The sequence below is a fragment of the Protopterus annectens genome, chromosome 3.part0, assembly GCF_019279795.1.
Source record: "Protopterus annectens isolate FY-2018-M chromosome 3.part0, PAN1.0, whole genome shotgun sequence".
NCBI lineage: Eukaryota > Metazoa > Chordata > Ceratodontiformes > Protopteridae > Protopterus > Protopterus annectens.
In genome coordinates this window covers 914,827,189-914,854,052 of record NC_056731.1, presented here as the reverse complement: position 1 = coordinate 914,854,052, position 26,864 = coordinate 914,827,189, and the positions used below count along the sequence as shown (strand labels likewise).

Sequence of the window (26,864 nt, the reverse complement as noted above, 5' to 3'; positions counted from 1 at the left end):
TGTGGGAAAGATACATACAAGGGGGAGTGAAGTTTAAAAGGCGATAGGACTTAAATGAGCTATGTAATGTTTGAGTGAGAAAAACTGGGTAGATCATAAGTGATGTACAATGTTTGCAACTGGGAGAATGTTAGTATGGTGTGTGATGTAAAATGCTTGCAACTAGGATTGTGTCGGTGTGGTTTATTTTCATTTACATAAATGTACGATTGCCTGTGCAGTAAGCGATGATTTAATAAAGATATTTCTCATTTAAAAATAGGCAGGAATTGAATAATTTATGTAATATTGCTTAGATTATATGATATATAGCAATATATGTAAAGTGTAATATTTATTTTAATATAGTTTAATTACTTTTATATGAATGTAAATTTGCCTATGTCACAAGTGATAATTCAATAAAGGTGTTTGGAAAAGAAAAAAAAAAAAAAAAAAAAAAAAAAGATACAACTGTAATGGTCAGACTACACTAATTTTGTTTAGGAGTTTGAATAATGCATTTTATTTGCAAACATGCACTTTATGATTAGGCTATACAGCTGTGCCGGCCAGTCTCCCTCGGACACAGACACACTTTTCATGTATATTTTGTGGGCTTGACAGAACTATGGGTATGCGCATCCATACTGCATAAACATAAAATTATGTTTGCAAATAAAATGCACTATTGAAGCTATGAATACAACTAAAAAGTTTGAACTTCATCCATGTTATTTGGTTAATAAAGGGGTTACAAAAAGAGTCAGAGGCAAAGCCAAAATTTAATGCGGGACAAACGCTTAAAAATCAGGGCAATTTTTAATTACTTTAATTTAAACAGAAAGTTAACAGAACAGATTTTGCTTCAGACTGCATATTCAAAAGAAAAAAAGGATGAAACTCTTAATATCTTTGTTTAGTGACCGACTACAATCCTCAGTGATTTACCAGAAATATCAAAAACATCTGTGAGGGATATGACAAAAATGTGAGGAAAAAATCAGAGAGGTTTAGTAGAAAAAGACAGTTGAGAATATTTCAACTTTAGAAAAAAAAGAACAGCAGATAGACTCTTGCAGTAGAAGCTGGCTTTTCGGAAACTGAGTGTCACCACATTGCGAAGTCAAAAGCATTATAGGTAGGATGCTGAAAAGTACCAGATAGGTTTGGTTAATTTTACTGTCACACAGTGTATTCATTTTAGAACTGGATTTTTACTGTGATTCTCTCTCTCTCTCTCTTCTCTGTGGAGTTAATCCTTGAGAGAGACCTCAGCCAGGTGTGGGGATAATTATAAGCACCTAGCTGCATGCCATACAATAGAAGATTATGTCATCTGACAAGTAGGTTACTTCAATGTTACTGCAATACACACTAAAGAAAACTTTCTGTGGTTGTAACAGCATCTAAACAGGGTACATGGCCTTCTCTGAGATTGTAGCTAGGGTGTGTGACAGAGTACAGTGTACCGATTCAGTAACTCTAATATACTTCAATAATTTTTGTTCTGTCTTTCGGCTTTTCCAGGTTAGGGGTCGCCACAGCGGAACTCCGGTCCGCTAATGATTGGCAGTAGATTTTTACGTGCCGAGTTGCCAGCCCTGACACACAACCTTCAACAAAGGTACGCCCATTCACGCATGTCTCCACACAGAAGACGCTCTAGCTGAAAATCGAACAGGACAACGTCTTACTGTGAGGCGACAATGCTACCGCAGCACCACATTAATGTCAGAAAATGAGACCACTGGAACCATCAATTGGAGGAAAAACTTGCTCAGCACAAATGCTATTGCTGAACTGTTTTTGGATTTCTATGCTAATCATGGACTATCTATAATACATGCTTTATTCACACAAAACGATGCTTGTAAATGCTACTGCCACCAGGACACCTAGGACAAACATTTGGGATTAATTCTAAATCTTGTCATCAGGACTTATGTTCTGGAAACAGTGGACAAGAAGGCTATTGAGCTGTCAAATGATCAACATATGATGTTGACAAGCCAGACAGGCAGGGTGGCAGATGGAAAGAATTGAGAAACCAAAGCATGTACTGAGGGTCCTCTGTGAATAGCGGTCATCTCTGTATGGGATAAGTTTAACTCCCACCTTTAGAACAACTTCTCCAGTGTACCTGGGGAGGTAAAGAATATGGAGTGCAAATAGACAAATTGCCTCAGCTATTGAGGTCTTCAATGTACAAGTAAACTGCCTCAACTACTGAGGTGTTCAATGTACAAGTAAACGTAGTCTGTGTTTGTTGCAGCAACTGGTGGACACCAACAACGAGGGAGCCAATCATGTGAAAGAAACAGGCTTCCATGCAATGCTTGCAGAAGACTTCCAGATCCTATTTAGCAGCTGCTGGCAAGCCAGGTTGGCAGCAGCTTCAGCAATTACTAAAGCAGAGGTACAGGAGGAGTTTGGTGAACCCCAAGACGGTAATTTTTCGTACAGCTTCAAACAGATTCTGACAAAACTATCCAGCAACCAAAAAAGGATAGGAAGATGGAACACTCTTTCAAAGTTGTTCTTTGCAAGCATAGCCAGTCTTAGGCATAGGCCAATTAGGTGGCTGCCTAGGGTGCTGCTGGGGCAGGGGCACTTTTAAAGTAATCTACATGGGTTAGACAGAACAGAATGGGGGCACCAGGTAGTGTGGGGGCACTGTGGAGTCCTCTTGCCTAGGGCACCAGTTGACCAAAGGCCGGTCCAGTTTGCAAGAGTAAAGAAATGGTGACCACGACTAGGGGACAGCATCGGGAGATTGAAGTAACATCTGAAATTGATGAAATGTGTTCTCAGTGAAGATGGTTCCACAAGCAGCTAGCGATATTAGATCAATTTCTACTGATAAGGTTACCGTGTTAACTAAACAATTCCTCTAAGGCAAGACTGAGACTGGATGAGATCTTTTAAAACAAATGCTTAAAGCACTGGATATTTTTGGGGTGTCATGGTTAACCTGCCTTTTCAATGCTGCATGGAAGGAAAAGACACTACCTCTAAGCTTGACAACCTGGGATTGTTGACCCCATTTTTAAAAAGAGGGTAGAAAACACTGTATTCCAATTTTAAGCTGCACTCCATGGACTCTCAAGAAAGTCTACGCAAGTGTGCAGAACATACTTCATCCAACAGTCAAGCATCTAATTCAGGAGTAATGAGGAGCCTGTCCACATATCAAGCTTAAAATACCAACACTTGTGACACTCTGATGTTCAAATCACTAATGTGCAGTCCCTGGCTTTTGCATTTAAAGATCAAAATTGCAGTATCTTGGGAAATTTTCCTTACTGATCTTAAACTGCAGGATTGGGGGAAACAAAGCCCCATGTCAACAACTTGCCCCACTAGGAAAAAAAAAAAGCTTTGTTTTTCTCTCCTGGTGGATCAAATCTTTTCCCTAGACAAATACTGGAGAGTTGTTGGAATTGCCAGTACGGTCTACGTTTTAAGTATTCATCTTTACTACAACCATCCCTTATCAGTTTCCTCATTTGTAAATTTTACAGTCAGTGGTAACATTTTCATCCTACATTTATTTAACAATCAGCTACTTACACAGTTTACATTACTACAGTCATTTAGATAACCTCTTAGGTGCTGTCTTTTGGTACTGATAAAACCTGGCTAACGCAAATTCAACTTCATACAATACAACTAAATAATAAACATTCTAAACAACTTACATGGGGGGGGGGGGTCCAATACTTTAAAGCAGTGGTCTCCAACCTTTTTTGCACCAAGGACCGGTATCAATGCAAGACAATTTTCCAAGGACCGGCCATCTCATGGCATGCATAATAAAGTAGATATTTATTTGACATTTGTTTAATGAGGAGGCCAGACCCATGGAGAAAAGCTCCGAAGTACAAAAAAAAAAAAAAAAAAAAAAAAAAAAAAAAAAAACAAACAGTTGGCAATAACTACCAAAAAAAAAAAAAAAAAAGTGCACATTCCACTTAGCATTGTAACATTGATCTATTATGGTTGAGAGATAAGTAAACCTAATGGCAGCCTTACTGATTTTATCTTTATAAGAGCAATATTTAAAATCTGTCCCTATTTGGCTCTGTCCAGCATACCTCTAAACTGTACAAATTTTCACAGAATGTCCAGATTTTTGCCTCTTATTTTTGTTCTTTCTCTCATTCTGGCAACTCACTGGCAGATCACTGAGGCTGAAGTCAGAAAATAATGACAGTTGAGTTTCATACTTCATACCGTTCAGAAAATTCATGCTAATGCAAATCCTGTACTTCTATAAACTTTCAAAGTTTGTAAGAGCAGTACTTAAGGCTCCCTAATTTGTGTCTTTGACCCCCCGCCATTATTTTTGGCTTTGTCCAGATTTCTTGATCCAAGTAAGAAGCTGTCATACCTGTCAACTGTACAGATTTTTGCAGAATGTCCAGATTTTTCCCTCTGAGTTTTGGTCTGTTCCTCATAACTTTTGTGATTTACTGGGAAATCACTGGGATGATCTTGAGGACTGAAGTCACTAAATAATGACATACATTGTATTTCAGACCTCATATCCTTCAGAAAAATGCATGATAAGACAAATCCTGTTATTCTAGCAACTTTCTATGGTAATGAACAGCAATATTTAAAATATGCCCCCCCATTCTGTTAAGCTTTGTCCAGATTTTTTGCACTACTAAGAGGTTGAGCGGTGTTGTGTGTGTGACAAGAGTGAAGAGTGAGAACGATCGCTGGCAGCAGCAATGAGGTTTGTGTACCTTTCGTCCATACCACAGACACACAGACACACAGACACACAGACACACAGACACACAGACACACAGACACACAGACACACAGACACACAGACACACAGACACACAGACACACAGACACACAATCTTTTGCATTCATGCACACATTCACTCACACCCATCGCTCTCACTCTTTTCCGATCTCTCTCACACAGTCACTCCCACATTCATACCTGCATTCACTCACACATCACTCTTACTCTCTCCTGATCAAACACACACACAGTCACATCCTCATTCATACCTGCATTCATTCACACATCACTCTGTCGCACCCAGATGCCACACACCCACTTATGGATTCGTTCATACATCACACTCACTGTGTCTCACAGACACTCCACACACCCACTTACGCATTCATTCACACATCGCTCTCACTATAACACACACACACACACACACACACACACACACACACACACACACACACACACACACACAGTCACTTCCTCATTCATACCTGCATTCATTCACACATCGCTCTATCACACCCACATGCCACATACCCACTTATGCATTCATTCATGCATTGCGCTCACTGTCTGCCACACCCACACGCCACACAACCACTTACATATTCATTCATACATCGCTCTCACTCTCCTGGTCTTACATGTACACACACACACACACACACTGTCTGCCACACCCACACGCCACACAACCACTTACATATTCATTCATACATCGCTCTCACTCTCCTGGTCTTACATGTACACACACACACACACACACACACACACACACACACACACACAGTCACTTCCTCATTCACACCTTCATTCATTCACACATGGCTCTCACTCTTACGATCACACACACAGACACACATTATTTTGCTTTCATGCACGGATTCACTCACCTACACAGACAGACACAAACACACTCATACAAGCATTCACTTACTTGACGGCCCAGTACCAAGTGCTCCACAGCCCAGTGGTTGGGGACTGCTGCTTTAAAGAATCATTAGATTCAAAAAGGAAATAAAATCATATACAGCCAACACTATAAAATTAATATCAACTATCTCAAAAATGTTACTTTCCCACTTTAATCTTTATTACCACTAGTAGTATTCTTACATATTCTTCATGGTTCTCACCATGTTACATACACTGACCTGTAAAGTTCTGTTAGCAATAAACAGTCTCTAATCTGACTAGTTGATTCAGGTTTAAAACGTTAACCACTGCTGGAGACTCTTGATTTTCACCTCTTTTTAATACATTTCTTATCTGTTAACAGCAACAAAAGCAGGGGTGACCATTCACATTTTGTACATCATCATATGCCAACGACATCAGCATCTTAACAAGCACTACCCCAGCTAATAAAACTTCAAGTTCACTCATACAAGGGCTGAGATGTTAGTATGACCAGAAAATATGTTCCTCTGAGACAGCTTCCCTTTGTTCACATGTCCAGAAATACTAGTGAAAGCAATTCCAAGCAAACACTCTGTACTTCCTACATCTGAACCTTCATCTCTCTCTTCAATTGTTCATGTACTTCAATCATACCTCATTCTATTATGTCAGTGTCTAAATCTTTTTTAATGCTTTATATGGCCAACTAACCAACCCTTTAGAAAATAGCTTCTTCCCTTAATAACATGCTCAACCACTAATGGAAGGGGGAAGCTTTCAGTAATAATCAGTCCTAAAGTTCTAGCAGTATCAATCATTCCTTTGCACTACAATCTTAAAATGTTTGGTAAATCATACCTCTTTTATATCTATGTCCATACTGTCCAGTTACATCCCATTCTTAATTGCTTTCAAAAAATGTTTGTCTTCCAAAATCTTAAACGTAACCCCCCCCCCCCCCCCACACTGAACATCTGTTTTACTTTTTCCAACGGGCTGCAACTAAACACACTGATTTAGGAGTCATCTTTTTTCCAATATGTAATGCAGTATCATTACTGTCTTCTCTATCACAAAGGGAAATTATTTTTAGTGCATTATGTCCACAATGAAAAGCTTTCAAAAATAACAGCATTTTCCATAGTTAGCCCAACTAACTTTTTCTACATAGCTTCATATTCACATATAAACAATAATGTTATAGATTTAGCTATAGCACTTTATAATATAAAACCTGGACAGATGCATTTAAACATTCCCATTCCTTGATGAGATCAATTTCAATAAACGTTAGCCCTACCACCATCCCAACCATCATCACATATTATAAAAGCTTTCATCACAAACTACTGTAATATCTGCCAGAAATGCCTGAAAAACAGAATAGCATGACAAGATAAAAAAATAGCAAAGTCCAATCCTCTGACCAAACTCTAATCCTGGCATTATCCATCCTGAAATTTAAATCTTCCAATATATTTCCATTACCTACCCCTCTTACTAAACATTCTCCAAGTAATACACAGAATATATTCCTAGATAATGAATATATTTCTACTACCATAAAAAATAAAATTTTGCTGCAAAGCTTAGAAAAGGCATGCTTTGGGCTTATTTATCTTATGGCTTAAAAATACCCCAAATTTTATTAGTAAATTGAAGCAGCCCATGAATCTTGCTCTCTAGATTTGTTAAATAAATCTGATCTGCAAACAATATTCTCACTTCTTCCTCTTCCACTAAGGACTCAAATTCAAGCATCTTACCATTGTTGCTAGGAATTCTAAATGCACTGCAAACAAAAACTGAGAAAACAGCAATCTTGTCTTATTCCTATTGAAAGTCTAAATAAGAATGATGTTTTAGGATGCATTTTCACCTTGGCATGTTGTATATATAGCCAAGATCAGCTCAACAATTTCTACAGGGAACCCAAAACACCAAATGTTTCTTTAAGTAATGGCACTCCCGTTTAGTTGCAGAGAAGGCTTTTCTTAAACTCACAAATCAGTAGTACTTGTAGTCACCTGTGCAGTCTATCACTAATATAGTGTATCAAATATCTATGCTCATCCTTAGGTCACTGTTACAATAGCCTAATGTATGGGACTTAGCCTACCAACTATTCAAAGCTTCTGGGCACTTTCCAACAGTATTCTACATCCAAGGAGGCATGAAGGCATGCTGGTATTAAACAGCACATGGACAGATACCAAAAGTCAGAACTTTCTTTCCAATGAAAGACCAGTCAGACACATGTTGCTGCATCTTCAGTGATTTGGCAGTCAGCTTGTGCAAAAGTTTGGGCAGATACGTACTCCTCTAAGGTCTTTCTTTCCATATTTTCTTGAAAAGTATTGTTTTTTTGTTTTTGTCTAGAAGAAAGGAAGTGTCTGGGTGAACAGTATATTCCATGGCGTTTCCCAGACAGCTTGTATTTTTTTTTTTGTCTAGGGCAAGAACACAACCATCATCTATGTAAATCTATTAGGATTGCTTAGGACAGCAGTGAAAATAGTCTCATGGTGCAACTGCTTATAAACATGGCTGGCATTCCAAAATCCTTGGATTTACTAGTGAAAGAGCAAGTGACGGAATCTTGTGGGTACACCATTTCTGAAGATGATGGTGACACAGTGGTCATGTATAACATTCAACCTATTATTGCACCATGTAACCACACTGAAGTTCACTTAAATTCTAAAAAGACTTGTGGGAATGTTGCATCTATTCTTACTAGTGGTACTAATCCTTTTTTTTTTTTACCACAGAAAGACTTCTAAACACAGCTGATATGTTATCTTACAGAGAGAATTGTGAGACTTTAACTAGACTGTTGAAGTATAAAAGTCTTGATTTAGAGAACAAATATTTCCAGCGATGCAGTGAACTTAATATAGTCCCTAAAGGGCTAATATTTTTCAAAAGCACAAATGTGTCAAGGTTACAGATTCCTTTTTTCCACCCTAAAGGAATTCTTCCACAATTCTGGTCTTAATTTTCTAAAATTACTTGTGGACAACAATGTTAAAATTATGGCCAGTTTAAATGAACAAATAATGACTGCTGATCAGACCATACACAGAGGGTTTCATAGTAGGTTTGGTCAGCGCTCAGAGTATCATAACATCCTAGAAGTCCAGAAGCATGAGCAAAGTGTTATTAAACGTAAAAACAACAAATTAAACAGACATTAAAGCATATGAAAGTGACAATGCCTACTTGCTTGCCAACACAGGCAATACATTTTCCAAGAGGAATTTTTCTAACTTTCAACAGCCAAGTATGAAAGTTACACAATATGCCTTTAAAAGAAATGAAAGGGAACAACTGATGAAAATGAGAATGAGGCTGACAATGTAGGAAGTGAAGCAACTGGGGCTTCAGCAGTTGATTTCCTGCAAACACACACAGTCGATGCTTTTCCTGTGGGTGAATTAAGTAACAATGATGGTCATAGTAATTCCACGAAACTTGGAGCTAGGCCCAAAGTTTTTTTTTTTAAGTTCTGAAAAGGAAGGGAAGGCTCCGAGGACCAGAATGACCAGAAAAAAGGAAAGGATTCCTTCGGATTCATCCACTGACAATTAGCAGAGTGTAAAATGTACAAAAACAATGTTATAAACTTGTCTAAACTTTGCCTTATGTCTCAGCATTATAAAGCGCTGAATTGGAGTTTAAATTTTGTTCCAACATGTACAGCCGATATTTCCAGCACTGTTCTAGAAGTGATAAATGCACAAGACTGTTGAACTTGAATTAAATTTTAAAAGATGTTGAAAAGAGTGAAAGTAAATATGTTAAACCATCCTGTTTTAACCCACCTTTGGTACACACTTTAAAAGAGTTTGGGAATACTTGTGAAAAACAAATTAGAAGTTTGTTAGACAATAATAAAACAAGTTATAAATATTACAGCTCAACTATGAGTTAAAATCTGCTCTGAATGAATTAAAGTCTAACAGCGTGGTTAGAATTATGAAAAGTGACAATGGTGGTGCTTTGGTTGTGATGGATCAAGACACGTACATTCATAGTATTGAAGCTATGTTGAGCAACACCTTAGAATACAAGGCAGCCAATATAAAAGTGATGTATTAACATGGTATTGGAGAATTTATTCTTTTTTGTTTGATAGTTTAATGAGTGGTAATTTAGACAAAATTTCTTATGATTTTTGTAATACTGAGAATCCCAAGTTGGGGGTTTTGTTTGGAATACCAAAGGTCCATAAAGACCTTAACCATCCTCCATTCAAGCCTACTGTTTCAGTGCCTAATTACATCACAGAAGTAATTTCCCTTATGTTTGATTCTTTTTTAAAACCCCTTAAGTCACTAAAATGAGTTATTTTCTTACAGGACTCTTGGGGTTTTTTTGGAACAGTTCAGGAAATTTATTACACCTTCTCATTTGACCCATGAAAACAAATTTTCTTCACCATCGATGTGGTATCACTTTTTATGTGCATTCCACATGAAACAGGAGTAAAATATGTAAGATATGTTGGGAGATTTTCTAACCTAATGACCAGTGCAACTTTTGCTGTGATCTGATAGATGTTCTCTTGAAAAACATTGTTTTTATTTTCAATAACAAAGTGCATAAACAGAACAGAGGGACTGCTACGGGGTCTCCAGCCGCCCCTTCATTCGCAAACGTTGTTGGAGGGTGGGAACACACATTTTTGGAGCCTATTATGGGTAGACACCATGTTTTGTTTTTTTAAAAGATTTGTCGATGACTTGTTTTTCATCTTAGAAGGTGACCTCAACCAGATGAAAGAGCTTACATTAGAAATTCAGAACCAGAATTTAAACAAAATTTACTCTAGGTGACGTGGGTTTAGAGGTTAACTTTTTGGACTTCACTGTAGAATGGGTAAAAGTACTGAAGAGATTTGTAAGTAGGATTCACCGTAAAAAAAAATTTACTAACAGTTACCTACACCACAAGGGCCAGTCGAATGACCAGTGAAGACAGTGATTTTATTAATAAAATAGATTTTATTTGTTCACCATTTTTGGAAAGAGGTTACCATGAAGACAAATTCAGATGTACAGCTACGTATGTCATGGACAATCAGATGTCACTCTACCAGCCCATATTACAAGTTCCTTATAGTACCTCCAAAGTTATGAACAACTCCAACAAAGAAATATTTTGTAACGTGAACATGACTTTGGATAGTGGATTGATAAGGCATTATATAGTACAATTGGAAAAATTTAGACGGTAATCAGGACATATTCCAACAGTTGGCCCCCAACCCCCACTTTGTGTACAAAAATCACTATAATTTAAAATCATTATTTGAGGAGGTGAAGGAAAAAAAAAAAAGAAAAAAAGAAAAAAAAAAACAAAACAGAGAATGGACTTTTTTACACACAAATCCATCTGGCATGCACAAATGTGGAAGCTCTACCATTTGTAGGCACATATTAGAGTGATCCTTTGTAAATTTGCCCCATTTGCCACACACTATTCCAGTGCCTGGTCATTTTAACTGTAAAACCAAAGGTGTGGTGTACATTGGGTTATGTTCTCATTGTACTAGATTTTATATCGAAATGACCACCCGGGTTTTCTGTGCCAGGATTAAACAGCACTACTATAGCATAAAAAAAGAAGGATGGTAGAGGTGCATTTTTAAACACACACTGATGTGTCCTAACTATAATAAATTCCCGTTTTCAGTTCTGGGACAGGGAACACTCCATATAAGGGGCAGGGATTTTAAGAAAGAGAACAAAAAGAAGCACTTTGGCAGATTAGGTTAAACTCTGACAAAGCACTAGGGATGAATGATGTAGTCAACATCTGTGTTTTTTTTTTTAAAGAACCCCAGGGTTCACTTGAAGAAATAGCTTTTAACAGAAGTGTATGTCTTTAATAGTTGAGTTTGTGATGTCACTTAATTGGGGGATGAAGTACTTTCTATTGGCTTACAGATATTTTTTAAACTGAAAGTTTTTTTACTGTTGAATGTATTGTTTTCTGCTTAAGTCTAACGACGACAGAGGAAAATAAATTGTCTAGGCTAAAATTTGTGCCTCCTGTTCTCAGTCTAAACCCTAAAAAGATTTGATGAGGAAGGGTGAGTAATCCAAGGAGTCAAGGAAATTTTTCAATCCCTTATCCTCAAATATAGCAGAAATTACTCTTCTAGCTCTTAGCCATTTTACAGGAAACCATTTAAACAATCCAAACAAAAGTCAAGAAAGCAACAATTCAAAAAACAATGTCAGGGCAGCTCTAAGAAAAATAAGAGGGGCCACCTCAGGCCCAATCTCAGTAAAAGAAAAATGACATCCCTTCTGCATCCTATCTAAACCCTTTTAAGGAATCTCTCTTTAACCACCCCCCCCGGCCCAATCTCAGTAAAAGAAAAATGACATCCCTTCTGAATCCTATTCTAAAACCTTTTAAGGAATCTCTCTTTAAACCCCCCCCCCCGGCCCAATCTCAGTAAAAGAAAAATGACATCCCTTCTGCATCCTATCTAAAACCTTTTAAGGAATCTCTCTTTAACCCACCCCCCCCCCAAAGCGGTACCAAGTCACAACAGATTCACGGACAATCATTACAAATGGGTACAGATAACTAATGGCTCTCCCCCACCAAACCCAAGAATTCCACAACACCCTCTAAATTAACTCATCTCATTTCCTCCCATCATTTCTCATATGCTGCCCCAAGCTAAAATAGAAGCTGTACCAGAGAATCAAAAATGAAGAGGATTCTATTAAAGGATATTTCTAGTGCCCAACAATAAGAGAACGTGGAGGCTTGTTACTCACATCAGGGTTCCAAAGTTCAAAATGCTCATCCTGCATTCTTTTTCCTCAGGATTTCCTCTCCAATTTTCTTGGTGACTCTGGACCTAAGAGATGCCTATTCACCATATTCCCACTTACAGAAATTTCACATACTTTTAGGTATTCTAACATTTTCATTTCCCTTTTTCATCCTTTGGTTAATCGAGATCCTCAAGGGTATTTGCAAAGTGTCTGGCACTTTTAATTGTTTTTTGCAGGTTACAAGTTATTCACATCTTTCCTTTCTTGGATGGCTGCCTTATTTTTTGCAGATCCTGTTCAAAATTTGTCAATTGCTGACTTTTATTAAGGATCTATTTCAGAACCTAGTTCTTCCTCAATCTGGAGACATCAGCTTATTCCTTCTCACAGAGTAACACTTCTAGGATGCCTGCTAGATGCATCCTAAATAATGGCATACCTGCTTCAAGAAAAGTAACCCTTTACCCAGGATAGTTTCCTCAGTTTTCAACAGCCTCTAATTACAATAAAAGAATACCTCAGGGTCTTCGGGTATTTTTTCTCCCCTATTCTAATGATACCTCTAGCCAGGTTACACAAGTAAATTCAATGTTTTTTCAAATCTATCTAAACCTAGCACATACACACACCATCTTTTCAAATCCTTTTGCTGAACTTTACCAGAAAGTAATTTTGCTAGTGGACAGACCAACTGTTTCTGAATCTAGGTTGGCCAATTTCTGCCTCAGCCTGTTCCCAGTTTGATTATGGATGCCTTTGACTTTGCATGGCGGAATGTAACCAAGAGATTCAAGGTATATGGTCTTTGGAGCCATCATTTCAAAATGAAACAAACTTCAACAAGATGATGGCATGGTAAATGTTTTAAAGACTTAGAATCAATTGTGGACTCCAGAACCTTTTTTGGTAATCACAGACACCACCACCATAATGTGCTGCATAGACAAACAGGGGAACCAGATATTGCCAACTATGCAAGCTAGCAATAACAGCCACAGAACTTGCAATTCAGCACAATCTATCCCCAAGACTACTTACATTCCAATACTTGGTTTATACAAACTTTGTAGAAAAGAAAAATCCTGATATAGTACTAAAAAATAAAATGGCATACTCAAATAACTGTATTGCTATTTGAACTTCAATAGTCATTGTTATTCCTAAACAAATTCAAGCTACCACCAATACATTACTAATAGGTTCATAGAATGATACTAAGCTATTGGCCCAGAGGCCCTTATAAGTCTAGCTAAGAATTTCACTCATGTTCCCACAAAGTCAACAGCTGTTTCCCCTGTCCAAAAGGGACACAGGTGGGATCACAGGGGTGTATTTTCTGTTTTCCATCCAGGTTCATCTTAAAAAGGGTGAGTGACGTACTCTGCCTGACACTGAAATGGAGTCTATTCCACAGATGGTGGGAGTCTTTGGGGCACGAATCCATTCCGCCAACAAGTTCTATTAATGTCACAGACCAGGTTGGGGCACTGCATGCGGGTCGTGCAAGTGGAGTTTGACATATGGATATGCAGCAACTCCATCAAGGCTGGGTCTGAGATGGCCTTGCATACCAGACACAGGTCACCTCTGAACAGTCTGTACGAGACCGAATAGAGGGATAGGGCTTTTAGCGTATCTGCATAGGAAAAATGTTTGAAACCCTGGATTTTCCTGGTCAGGAACCTCTGTGGTCTCTCCAGCTGCTGCAGGTGCTTGGCAAGGTACATGCCGAAGGGGGGCATTGTACTCTATAATGGGTCTGATAAGGGAGGAGTACAGGGATGTTATGACCTCCTTGTTCCTGGATGAAATACCCTTTCTTATGAGGTGGGCCATGTAGAAAGCCTTTCATACGACAGGCGCAATGCGGTGGTCAAAAGTCAGGTTGCTATCAACTTGGGTGCCCAAGTCACTCATGACTGATTGAGTGCTTAGTACGTTTTTATTAATGTGATAATTAATTAGTGGGGACAAAAATATCCGGACTTGCCGAAAAACAACGGAACCAAAACCACAAAAACAGAAGGCTCGGGCTTTGCAAAAAGATGACAAGCAAGTAGATGTAGTTTAGCGCTTTCTTCCACTTAAAACATGGACTTCATCAGAAAAACGGGAACTCTCCCATGCTCCCGTTTTTATACACAAAACAGGAAGTGATGTAAAATGACAAATACATGAAAATAATTGTCTTTTTTAGACAGTCGTTTTTAAGGCATATGATGGAGTTACATAGTTATAGACTCATCAGTTGATAGTAAAAGGTTTATTACAAAACTACATGCTCATGCACTTTCCAAGTTTTGACAATTTGACAATGTTCATACATAGGTATATGAACATTTGATAAGTTTAACACATTTATAGTGAATGTATTTCGGGATTTTGTATATTTAACTATTTATCCAAAATATTTAAACAAACAAGAAATAAGTATATCTGTTTATATTTAGATTTCTAACAGATAGACTCAAGTCTAATTTGGTTATGTGTAGAATTTTACAACATTTATCATTTAAAGACAAATGAATCATTTTCACAAATGTGTTGTAATTCTTTTTATTTTTATACATATATAAAAACTCCAAATTTTGTTAACAAATTAGAGTAAAATATGCTAAATCTCTCACAGCACATTGTCACTATGAGAGAATATAATTAATGGTTTTTAATGATGTTTTTACAATATAATAATGAAGCTCAAAATAGTTCATTTTCTGTTTGAAAAAACAAAGACAATTATTTTCATGTATTTGTCATTTTACATCACTTCCTGTTTTGTGTATAAAAACGGGAGCATGGGAGAGTTCCCGTTTTTCTGATGAAGTCCATGTTTTTAAATAAAGTGGAAGAAAGCGCTAAACTACATCTACTTGCTTGTCATCTTTTTGCAAAGCCCGAGCCTTCTGTTTTTGTGGTTTTGGTTCCGTAATTAGTGGGGACGCCATTTTCCCCAAAGGGGATAATGATCCTTTTCTTAGCATTCAGTTTGAGGCCATGCTTGCTTCTGGCACCAGTCATTAGTATAGGTAAGGCCTTCTGAGGAAGTTCACATCACTAGGAGAATTTAAGACAGCACCCAGCTTGCAGTCTTCTGCAAACATGGTCAGCCACAGACCACTGGTTTTGGCTTGTGTGAAGATATGGGAAGGCTGCCGCCTAGCCAGATAGAATTTTATAGATAATTCTGTCATTTGTAAATATTAATGTAAGCCACGGGCTTGTTGTCTTAAATGGAAAAATGCTGTTACATGTGGAACTGCAAAAAAAAAAAAGGTAACATTGTACTCTGCTGTAAGAGAGCTAAGTCAAGCATTTTATGACGGTCTTTGATGTTAAAATTCGGCTCCGAAATGGCTAAGTGAAGGAATTCTTGCTATTGTTTTAAGGCCAGAGTTATTGGCCCGAATCTGCATGCATAAATGTCCTTTATTGCTCTGGTTTCTGCCCAGAGGTGAAGAACGTAAATGTAGTTTCTGTTAGCCTGGGAAGCCAGGAAGTGCGAAGAATGATGTAATGTGAACCAGGAATGTGATTTTAAAAACAGAGAGAATCAGACAGCATTAAGCATTTTTGTCTTGAACATCCAACTCATCAGCACTCTGCCTTTGCTCTACATGTAAGTTTATCTTAGACTTGTGTTTTCTCTTAGAAATAGCTAGAAACTAGAAAGATTAGACTAAGTGTTTTTCTGTGATGTCAGACCTGTACTACTGAATTATTTTAAGTATTTCTCTGTGATCTCTGAACTCTTGACTAGCACTGTGTAGTAAAAAAGTATTGTCTTGTGTTTTTAATTATTAAATATTTTTAAACCCTTTTAACTGTGGTTGTTTTTTGTAGAGATATTATTAGCTCTAGAGTACATTGCATGTATATATTGATCATGTACCAAGTCACTCTAATAAGCCTTGACTGTTAAGTCACACTTAGTTGGATAATAATACTGTGCGGTAATAATTGGGCACCCTTTTAAGGGCCTTTGCGTAGCTGACAAATATTAGTGGGTGGTGGCAGCTGATACCATCATACAGTCTGGGAAAAGGGGGCACAGCTGGAGAACCTGTGCCAGCCTTCCCCAGGAGTGTCTGTGTGGTTGCATAAACTAGTGTGTGTGTGTGTGTGTGTGTGTGCGTGCGTGTGTGTGTGCGCTACATGGGCAGGGACACGAAGCACTGGTTGGACAGATAGGGTGCTGGAGGTTTTAGCTTACCCACTAAGCTGAGATTTGGATCCTATAGCTGTGCCAGTGGGGAGTCTTATTGGGCACCTGGAAAGTAAGGGAGCGACCAGCCCCGGACTGACTGTGATCTCTGTGTGCTCTTAAGGGAAATTGCACTTTACTGTGTGCATTTGTTATCCTTTCCTCCAACATGAGACACCCCCTCACTGGTGTTAGTGGTGAGGATTGAGGCTCCTTGATTGCTAGGCCAGGATACGGGCGTCACATATTGCTTGGCAGTGGTGGGATAGCCGCACCACATATTAATTGGTAATACTAACTGGCTTGTAGTGGTGTGGGTAGAGTGAATTCCTGTAGCTTGTGTACAGTGAGCTTTGAAGGTGTTTTGTACTCTAAATCAGCCACGCAGTGAATACTCAGAGTTCAGATCACAATTGTTTTATTTCTTTTGTTAGCTTAGTTAATCAGGGTGAGCAGGCAGCACATCAGCAGAGGAGTATGATAAGCTGACAAGGAGCCAGCTGGTGAAAATGTGCAAGGCTAGGGGACTGGTGCATGGAAACCTGACTAAGGCAGACCTGATTGCAGCCTTGGTTATAGCTGCATCACAAAACAGCAACCAGGAGGACAATCAGACTGGCAATGGAGATATAATACCCTCGGAGAATGGACAGCTCAACCTTTCTGCAGAGGACTTAAAAATCCATCTGGAGGTAAAGATACTCAAGTTGGAGGCCAGGAGTTTGGAGAAAGAAGCTGAGGAAAAGCAACGCCAGAGGAGGCATGAGAGGAAAATGCTGATTCTCTGCCAGAGTCATGGAGGTAATGGGGAAGGGAGTAACTGGACTCCAAAAGCACAAAAGGTCAGTAAATTTCTTCCATAATTTAAAGTGGGGGATAACTTTGACAGTTTCATTCATAGGTTTGCGAGGGTAGGCAAATAGTATAGTGTTGACCAAAGGCTCTGGGTACGGTCCCTGACCCCCCTTACTCCATGGTAAAGCTGTAACTGTTTTGTCAAAAATGTCTGATGTCGCATGTTTTGATTATACACTGCTGTTAAAAGTCACTTGTTAAAATTGTTTAAGCTAACACCTGAAACGTATAGGAAAAAAGTTTTGTGAGCATAGATGCAAGGCAGATAAATGTGTGTGAATATGTTGCTGAACTGAGCACTTATTTCCATAGGTGGGTGAGTGAATGTCAGGTCACCACGTCTGAAGGGCTGGCAGACCTTTTGGTGAGGGAACATGCCTTTAGCACTTTGCCTGAGGACATGAGGATCTGGTTAGCTGATAATGTGCTACCTCAGATGAGTTGGGGAAGAAGGGAGACCTATACCTGGCAAGCAGAGAACCCCAGTACTGCTCATGGGTCTCTAAAGGAACCCAGGGTGGGCAGCACAGACTGCCCCAACAGACTATGCCAGTAGCAGGGGAAGCCACTAGTCCAGGTACACGTCCAGGATCTAGGGTTAAATGTTTTGAATGCAACCAGTGGGGCCATGTGGCCTACAGGTGTCCACGAAGGCAAGGTGGGGAACAAAGGGGGAGGGTGCTAGTAAGTGGGTGAGACAAAATGCCAATAGTAGGTTTTCTTGAGACAACAGTGGTACCGAACTACCATCCTGCAGATGTCCTGATAGGGAAGGATTTGGATGAGGCAGTACCATGTGCTTATGCAGTTACACGCAGTCAGGCTAGGAGAAAAGCATGTGGGTCTGGTAGCCTGGGGTAGACCCAGAAAGACTGCATACTTGCAGCCAGGACTGGGGAGGTGGTAACTTCAGGGATGGAGCTACTCTGTACCAGTGAGACTGAATGTGAGCCACAGCTGCTTGTGGGTACAGATGGTCCCTTGGACGGAGTAACTGCAAAGGTATAGGTGAGTAGGAGTACCCAGGCTGACAGTGAGGCACTACTGTCAGAGGATGCCAGACTTCCTGTGGAAGGGGAGCTGGGAAGGGTTACAAGGAGAGAGTTGAGACAGGCTCAGCTTTCAGATCCTACACTGCAAGGCCTGATGCAGGTAGCTAGGGAGGAACCGGATTCCCAAGGAAAGAGGGAATCTGTATATTGGGACAAAGGGTTACTATACAAAAAGAATGGACCCCTGAGGGAGGGCAGGCTCAGCTTTCAGATCCTACACTGCAAGGCCTGAGGCAGGTAGCTAGGGAGGAACCGGATTCCCAAGGAAAGAGGGAATCTGTATACTGGGACAAAGGGTTAATATACAAAAAGAATGGACCCCTGAGGGAGGGCTAGAAGGTGAGAGAGTACAGCAGTTGGTAGTGCCTAGAGCCTACACTCTGGCACTTCTAGCCATAGCCCATGATATTCCCTTTGCAGGTTATATGGGCATAAAACGTACAAAGAGGTGTATTATGCAGAATGTCTCTTGGCCTGAATTTCCAGGGATGTAACAGGGTACTGCAAGACCTGTGAGCAGTGCCAAAAGGTAGGCAAGGCAGGAGACAAGGTGAGAGCTCCTTTGATGCCTTTGCTTGTGATTGAGGAGCCATTTCAGAGGGTAGCTATGAATATTGTGGGTCCTCAGAGTACCCAAAGTTCCAAGGGGAAAAGGTATATCCTAGTGGTAGTGGATTTTGCTACACGATACCCTGAGGCATTGGCTTTGTCCTCCATTGAGGCAGAGAAGGTGACAAATGCTCTGTTAGAGATTTTCAGCAGGGTAGGTTTCCCAAAAGAAATACTGACTGACAGAGGTGCCAATTAAAATGTCAGACCTGATGGTTTGTCTGTGGAAGTCCTGTGGGGTTATGCACATGAAGTCCACCCCCTACCATCCCCAGACTAATGGTCTTGTTGAGAGGTTAAAAACTCTACCATCAAGTCCATGCTACAGACATTTGCAGATCAGTTTAAGAGGGAGTAGGACAAATATTTGCCACATCTGTTTGCTTACAGAGAGGTTCCCTAGGAATCAACAGGATTTTCACCCTTTGAGTTGCTGTATGGGCACAGGGTGAAGGGACCTCTAGATTTAATTTGAGATGAGTGGGAAGGTGAGTGCAAGTCTCACAAGGAGTCTGTTGTGGCATACATCCTAAACCTCAGGACAAGGCTCAGGGAACTCATGGGCTTGGCCCAGGAGAACCTGATAGAAGCCCAACAACAGAAAAAGGTGTGGTATGACAGGAATGCTCGAGCTAGAGAGTATGCTGAGGGGCAGCAGATAATGGTTCTCATTCCTGTCAGACACAACAAGCTGCAAGCAGCTTGGGAGGGACCCTGCAAGGTGGTAAGAAAGGTAAGTGATGTTAATTACATGGTGAAACTGCTAGGCAGAAGGCAGGGGCACAAATTGTACCATGTTAACATTATGGAACCTTACCATGACAGGGAGGCTCTTGTGCTGTGCATTTGCAGTAGATTGCAGGAGGAGTCTGAGGGAGATCAGGGGACCGATTTCCTCAGTGAGGCTCGGGCTGACACCTCAGTGGAAGGGGTAGCAATATCCCCAGCAGCTACCTCCTACCCAGGTTCTTGCAGTAGATTGCAGGAGGAGTCTGAGGGAGATCTGGGGACTGATTTCCTCAGTGAGGCTCGGGCTGACACCTCAGTGGAAGGGGTAGCAATATCCCCAGCAGCTACCTCCTACCCAGGTTCGAGAAATCCGAGCAGTGTTGCAGGAATCTGGGGACATGTTCACTGGGAAACCAGGATGCAGCCACCTGGGGTAGCACCAGGTGGATACAGGACCCCCAAAAGCCAATTAGGCAGGTCCCTTATAGAGTGCCTGAGAGTCAAACAGACTTAGAGGGAGGAGGTACAGGAGATGCTGGAACTAGGGGTGATTCAAGAGTCCAACAAGTCCCTGAGCCTCCCCAGTGGTGCTGGTACTAAAGAAGGATGGCAGCACCAGGTTCTGTGTGGACTACAGGAAATTAAATAGTCACACAGAGTCAGATGCTTACCCCATGCCTAGGACAGATGAGGCCCTAGAGCAGCTGGGTGGGGCTAAGTAAGTTACAACCATTGATCTTACCAAGGATTAATGGCAGGTGCCCTTGACTCCCAGTGCGATTCAGAAGTCAGCCTTTCAGACTCCTTTTGGCTTGTAGGAGTTCAAAAAGATGCCCTTTGGGATGAAGAATGCCCCAGCAACTTTCCAGAGGCTGGTAGATCATATCCTAGCAGGAGGGTTTGCCCTTGCTTACCTAGATGACACTGCCATCTACAGTCATTCCTGGCCAGAGTACCTTCAGCATGTCCAGGAGGTGCTGGGCAGACTACAGAGGGCAGTGTTGACCATTAAAACGAGAAAATGTCAGGTGGGTACGGCAGATGTCTCCTACCAAGGACAGAGTGGGGAGTGGTAAGATAAGGCCAGAACCTGCCAAAGTGGAAGCCATTCAGGCATGGTCTGCACCTGTTACTAAAAAGCAGATGAGGGCATTTTTAGGGACAGCAGGGTACTACAGAAACTTTGTCCCCAGTTATAGTACCATAGCTGCTCCCCTCACAGACCTGGCAAGGAAGAACAGGTCAGATAAGATAGTGTGGACCACAGCATGTGAGCAGGCATTCCAGAAGCTTAAAGAAGCTTTGGGAGGACTCCCTGTGTTAGCCAGTCCAGATTACAGCAAATAATTTGTTGTGCAGGTGGATGCTTTGAACCATGCGGTGGGGGCTGTACTTAGCCAGATTTCTTCAGAAGGGGAAGAGCACCCAGTGGTTTATCTCAGTCGTAGGCTCCAACCCAGGGAGGAATGCTATATGCAGCTGTAGAAAAGGAATGTCTAGCCATAGTGTGGGCACTGCAAAAACTTCAGCCTTATCTGTAAGGAAGGAAGTTCACTGTTATGACAGATCACAACCCCCTAACATGGTCAAACAGAGCCAGCCAGAAAAATGCCAAGTTGCCAAGATAGAGCCTGGGGTTGCAAGCATATGATATACCCATGCAGCACCACAGTGTGATTAGGAATGCCAATGCAGATGGGCTCTCAAGACAGGGAATGGGGTAAGGTATACTCAGATAGACCTAACCCTCTCAAGCAGCGTTTCTCAAGGATCACTTAAAAAGCTAGCTGGAGTTCTCCGGGGAGGGGGGGGGAGAAATGTGACGATATGGGAAGGCTGCCAGCCTAGCCAGATAGAATTTTATAGATAATTCTGTCATTTGTAAATATTAATGTAAGCCACAGGCTTGTTGTCTTAAATGGAAAAAATGCTGTTACATGTGGAACTGCAAAAAAGGCAACAGTAGTACACTATGCTGTAAGAAAGCTAAGTCAAGCATTTTATGACTGTCTTTCATGTTAAAATTTGGCTCTGAAATGACTAAGTGAAGGAATTCTTGCTATTGTTTTAAGGCCAGAGTTAATGGCCAGAATTTGCATGCATAAATGTCCTTTACTGCTCTGGTTTCTGCCCAGAGGTGAAGAATATAAATGTAGTTTCTGTTAGCCTGAAAACCCAGGGAAGTGCGAAGAATAATGTAATGTGATCCAGGAATGTGATGTTAAAAAACAGAGAATCAGAGAGCATTAAGCATTTTTGTCTTGACCATCCATCCAACTAGTCAGCACTCTGCCTTTGTTCTATATGTAAGTTTATCTTAGACTTGTGTTTTCTCTTAGAAATAGCTAGAAAAAAGAAGTTATGCACTCACCATAACGTTCCATCTGAGCAGGTAACTTCATTTGTCAGCAACCTGTGGGTTACGGATCTGAGCCGGCAGCATACCAAGCTAAAGATCCAAGCTCCAAGCTCCACCCACTTACCCATACTACCCTGCAACCTTCTTCCAATCCTCAGATCACGTTTGCCACCTGCACAAACAACAAAACAAACAATCTGAGAAAACCTGACTCAAACAAAATTCGAGCATCCAAACTTCGAGTTCAGCTAAATAACTATTTAGGTTAGGGGGACGGAGGGAGGGATGGTTGCTGACAAATGAAGTTACCTACTCAGATGGAACGTTATGGTGAGTACATAACTTCTTTAGCTGAAGTAGTTAACTTCATTTGATCAGCAACCTGTGGGAGAGAGGCCCCAGCTACCCGAAATCTTGGGAGGTCCTCAAGGAAGAATATTCCGGAGCACTGCAGAGCCAAAAGCAGCCCTTCCTCTAGACAACAAATCTACCTTATAATGAGAAATAAAGGTGTGAGAGGACGCCCAGGTAGCTGTTGAACAAAATGTCATCCAGGGAAACTCTAGACCAGAATGCAGCAGACGTTGCCATAGAATGCGTAGAATGAGCATGAACTCCCATTGGTTCTGGCAAGCCAGACTCTCTATATGCTAAGAGAATACAACTCTAAATCCATCTGGCAAGAGTCATTTTAGAAATCAATTTCCCTAGAAAGGGTTTTCCAAAGGAGACAAAAAGTTGGTCAGATTTACAAAAGATAGCCGTCCTGTGTAAATAAAAAGGTAACTGTTTGTGAACATCCAGTAAATGAAGTTTATACTATCCCTTGTTCTGGTAATTGGGGAAAAACGGCAAATTAATGGATTGATTAATGCTGGTCTCAGAAGCAACTTTGGGAAGAAAAGATGGATTAGTCCTGAGAGATACCCTGTCCTTGTGAAATACAAGGTATGGAGGTTTGATAGAGCCTGAAGCTCCGACACTCTCCTGGCTGAGGTAATGGCTACCAAAAAGGCAGTCTTCCATGACAGGAACATTCAGATCAATGGAAGCTGCAGGTTCAAATGGAGGCACGACCAACGCCTGAAGAACTAAGGTCAGGTCCCACGGTGGGGATGAATTTCTAATAGGAGGTATCAAAAGAAAGGTACCCGTTAGAAAGGCCTTACAAATTCTGGTAGCAGCGAGAGAACCAAAGTTGTCCCCAATATGGAAATGGGAAATAGCAGCCAGCTGAACCTTTACAGTAAATGAACTGGCCCACTGCTGAAAAATATGAGACAAGTATTCTAGAACCGCTGGAATAGGAGTGGTAAAAGGATCCAAGTTCATATGTGAAGCCCAAATGGAAAAACGTTTCCATTTACTATTGTAAATCTTCCTGGAAGAGGGTTTATGTGCCGCCACCAGAATGGACTGGTCTAGGGAAAAAGATACTGGGAGTCCGGGCAATTAAGGGAACTGAATCAGCCAAGCTGAGAGCTTGTGCTCGTCCAGGTTTGGAGGGCCATTCCCGAGGGGTGAGAGATCAGATCCGGAATGGTATCCAAGATCCAGAGAGGAGCTATGAGATGAGACCGTAGGGCAGGGGAACCAGACTTGATGAGGCCAGAATGGGGCCTATGAGGATAATCTTTCTCCCCAACCGACGAGCTTTCTGCAAAAATTTTGTCATCAGCGGAAGTGGTGGATACGCATAAAGAAGACCGGGCGGCCAAGCATGGACTAGAGCATCTCTGGGGGCTTCCCCTAAAGGAGGAATTAGAGCGAAAAACTCGCTGCACTTCGCGTTGGAAGGTGATGCGAAGAGATCGCAGCAAGGATGACCCCACTTGAGGAAGATCTGTTCTGCTACGGAAGAATTCAGAGACCACTCGTAAGGGGAGAGAATAGTTTTGCTCAATTTGTCCGCCAGAATGTTGGACCGACCCGGAATGTGCGTCGCTAACAGGAAGCGGTTGGTGATCGCCCATTCCCAAACTCTCTTAGCTTCTCGGCAAAGAGGATTTCCCCGTTTGTTGATATACCAGACCACTGACATACTGTCTTGACTGAATCGCAATAGTCCCCGGAAGAAGAAAGGCATGAAGGGCCTGCAACGCTAAAAGGAACACCCTCATCTCCAGTACATTTATATGCAGAACGGTCTCTGTCTGAGTCCACGTGCCTTGGACAGTCCTGCCCGCACAATGCCCCCCACCACCCTAGGCGGGAGGCGTCTGTGGTCACTGTGGCCTGGGGTAGGGGCATAACAAAAGGTCATCCTTCCCGAAGGGCTCGGGATTGGAGCCACCACATGAGGAAGTTCCTGCAAACCCTGCTGAGGGGAATCGGCAAGTTTAGCGGAGGATGTAGAATGGACCACTGGACTTGCGAAGTCCACTGTAAAACCATCATGTGCAGACAAGCGTAAGGGATCAAACTGATCGCTGCCGCCATGGACCCCAAAGCTCTCAGGACTAACTCTGCTGGGGGAAGCAGAAGACTGAAGAGCTAGTACATGTAGAGTCATGCTGTGAAGTCTGTCTGACGTTAGGAAAGCCTTGACCTGAAGGGAATCTATCCTGGCCCCTATAAAGTCTATAGCCTTAACAGGTTGGAGGAATGACTTCTTGACATTTATACTTATCCCAAAGTGGGATGATAAATGGGAGGAAGAAGTCCCTGGCTAGAGAGAGTAGATGCCTGGCGAGGGCGGTGAGAAGCCAGTTGTCTAGGTACGGGAAGTTCTGTATGCCCTGGAGCCTCAGGTGGGCCGCTACAACTGCCATGACCTTGGTGAACACCCTGGGGGCTGTGGTGAGACCGAAGGGTAGGACTCTGAAATGGTAATGACGGGCTCCTAGCCGAAAGCAGAGAAACCTCCTGGACCATCTTTCCATGAGAATATGGTAGTACGCATCCTTGAAGTCTATGGAGCACATCCAGTCCTCCTCCTGCAAGAGGGGCAGGATGGATTGAATCGTGACCATCCGGAAGTTCTCTTTGGCAACGAAAAGGTTCATTGTTGACAGGTCGAGAATCGGCCTTAAGGCCCCCGTCTTTTTTGGCACCAGAAAGAACCTGGAGTAGATGCCGGATCCGGACTGCTCTGGGGGCACATGCTGGATGGCTCTTTTTTCTAACAGCTTTTTTATTTCCAAAGCCGCGGCCTCCCTTTGAGTGGGTGGGACATCTGGGAGGCATCTTGAGTAAGGGGGCTTGTTGATCAAGGGGACTGAATAGCATCTGAATATTATCTGAAGCACCCAGCGATCTGTTGTGATGGACTCCCATTGAGGCAGGTGCCTCAAAAAGCGCCCCCTGACTGCCTCCAGAAAGAAGCAGTCGGGCAACCCCTCAGGGCTGTTGCGCGGGTCAGTCGGAAAAGGGTTCCCGTGACCCAAAGTTCTTCGGACCCCCTCTGCCTCTGGGCCAGCGTCCACCTTGTCCCCCTCTGCCTCTGGGGGAGGAGGAGTCCTGAGCGTTCCGGGCCTGCTGAGATTTCCGGAACCACATCTTCTGCCCTTGCTAGTTCCTAGAAAAGGACCTTTGAGGGGTAGAGAAGCATATTCTGACGGATGACAGCGTTTTCCCGTCTTTCTTGCTCTGGACCAGCATCTCGCGCATGGTCTTCTCGATGACGGTCGACCAGTCAAAGAGTACATTCGTGAAGGACGCCTTGAAGGGTTCCGAGAAATCGCAAAAAGTCAAAGCCAGCCATGACGCCTTAAGGCGATACCGGACCCGCAAGCTCTAGCGACTCCTTCTGTGGCATGGGAAGGTAGCAGCACAGAAGTATTGGACACTGACTTGAGAGTGGCCATACGTGCAGAGAAAGTCAGTTTATCATCGGCCGACATGGACTCTGGGGGAGACTCGGCGTACTCCTTGACCAGGTCCCACTGCAGTCTGATTAGATGGGCCAAGTAATTCAGCGCCCTTTTAGAAAAGGTAGCTGAAGCAAAAGTCCACTTTCCAAAACGGTCCACTGCCAGAGACTCCTTGTCAGGGGGATGAACCGAAGAACTTTCCTGGGAGAGTTCCTTTTTGGTGGCCGCCACCACCACCATGGCATCAACTGGGGAACCCTTGCTCCACGAAGCTCTGTCTGCAGGGAGACAGAGAACCTTATCGGACCTTACAGGGATCGGATCTACAGTGTCCGGTTTCTTCCATGTCCTGGTGGTAATCGGGTCGGCCGAGGGGGGACACCCAAAAGGTAGATGGGCCGGTGTCGATTTCCTCCAGGAATACAGACTCGTCTGAGGAGGGTTTTTGGGCGGACCACCCCCCCCCCCCTGACGGAGTATTTCCATAATATCTCCAAAGGAGACATAGTCGGGGGGCGATTTGGGGGGAACCTCCCTTTCCTTCAAATCGGTATCCTCGGTAAGGGAGTCAGAGTGACTCCTTTTCCACAAGCGTTTGTTAGGGACCTCCTCGGGGGGACTGTCCGAGGGGAGCTCACCCACGGATTCATGTTCCTCCAAGGGAACTGGCTGGGGTGTCAATGACACAGGCTGTCCCTGGAGGGACTGGATGATGGAGGACAAACTGAGCTGCAAGGGAGCGGGGGGACCCCGAGGAAAGAGAGTGTGGGGTCTCATTTCCCAGAGAGAACCTTCTCCACCATGTC

At 42.1% G+C, this 26,864-nt stretch overlaps 1 protein-coding gene across 1 annotated transcript in view; it reads right to left on the bottom strand.

The window, feature by feature from the left end:
• The window catches only part of THOC1 (THO complex 1), a 1,639,837-nt gene that overhangs the window by 1,566,414 nt on the left and 46,559 nt on the right, over positions 1-26,864 (bottom strand). The gene's annotated exons all lie outside the window — the stretch shown is intronic.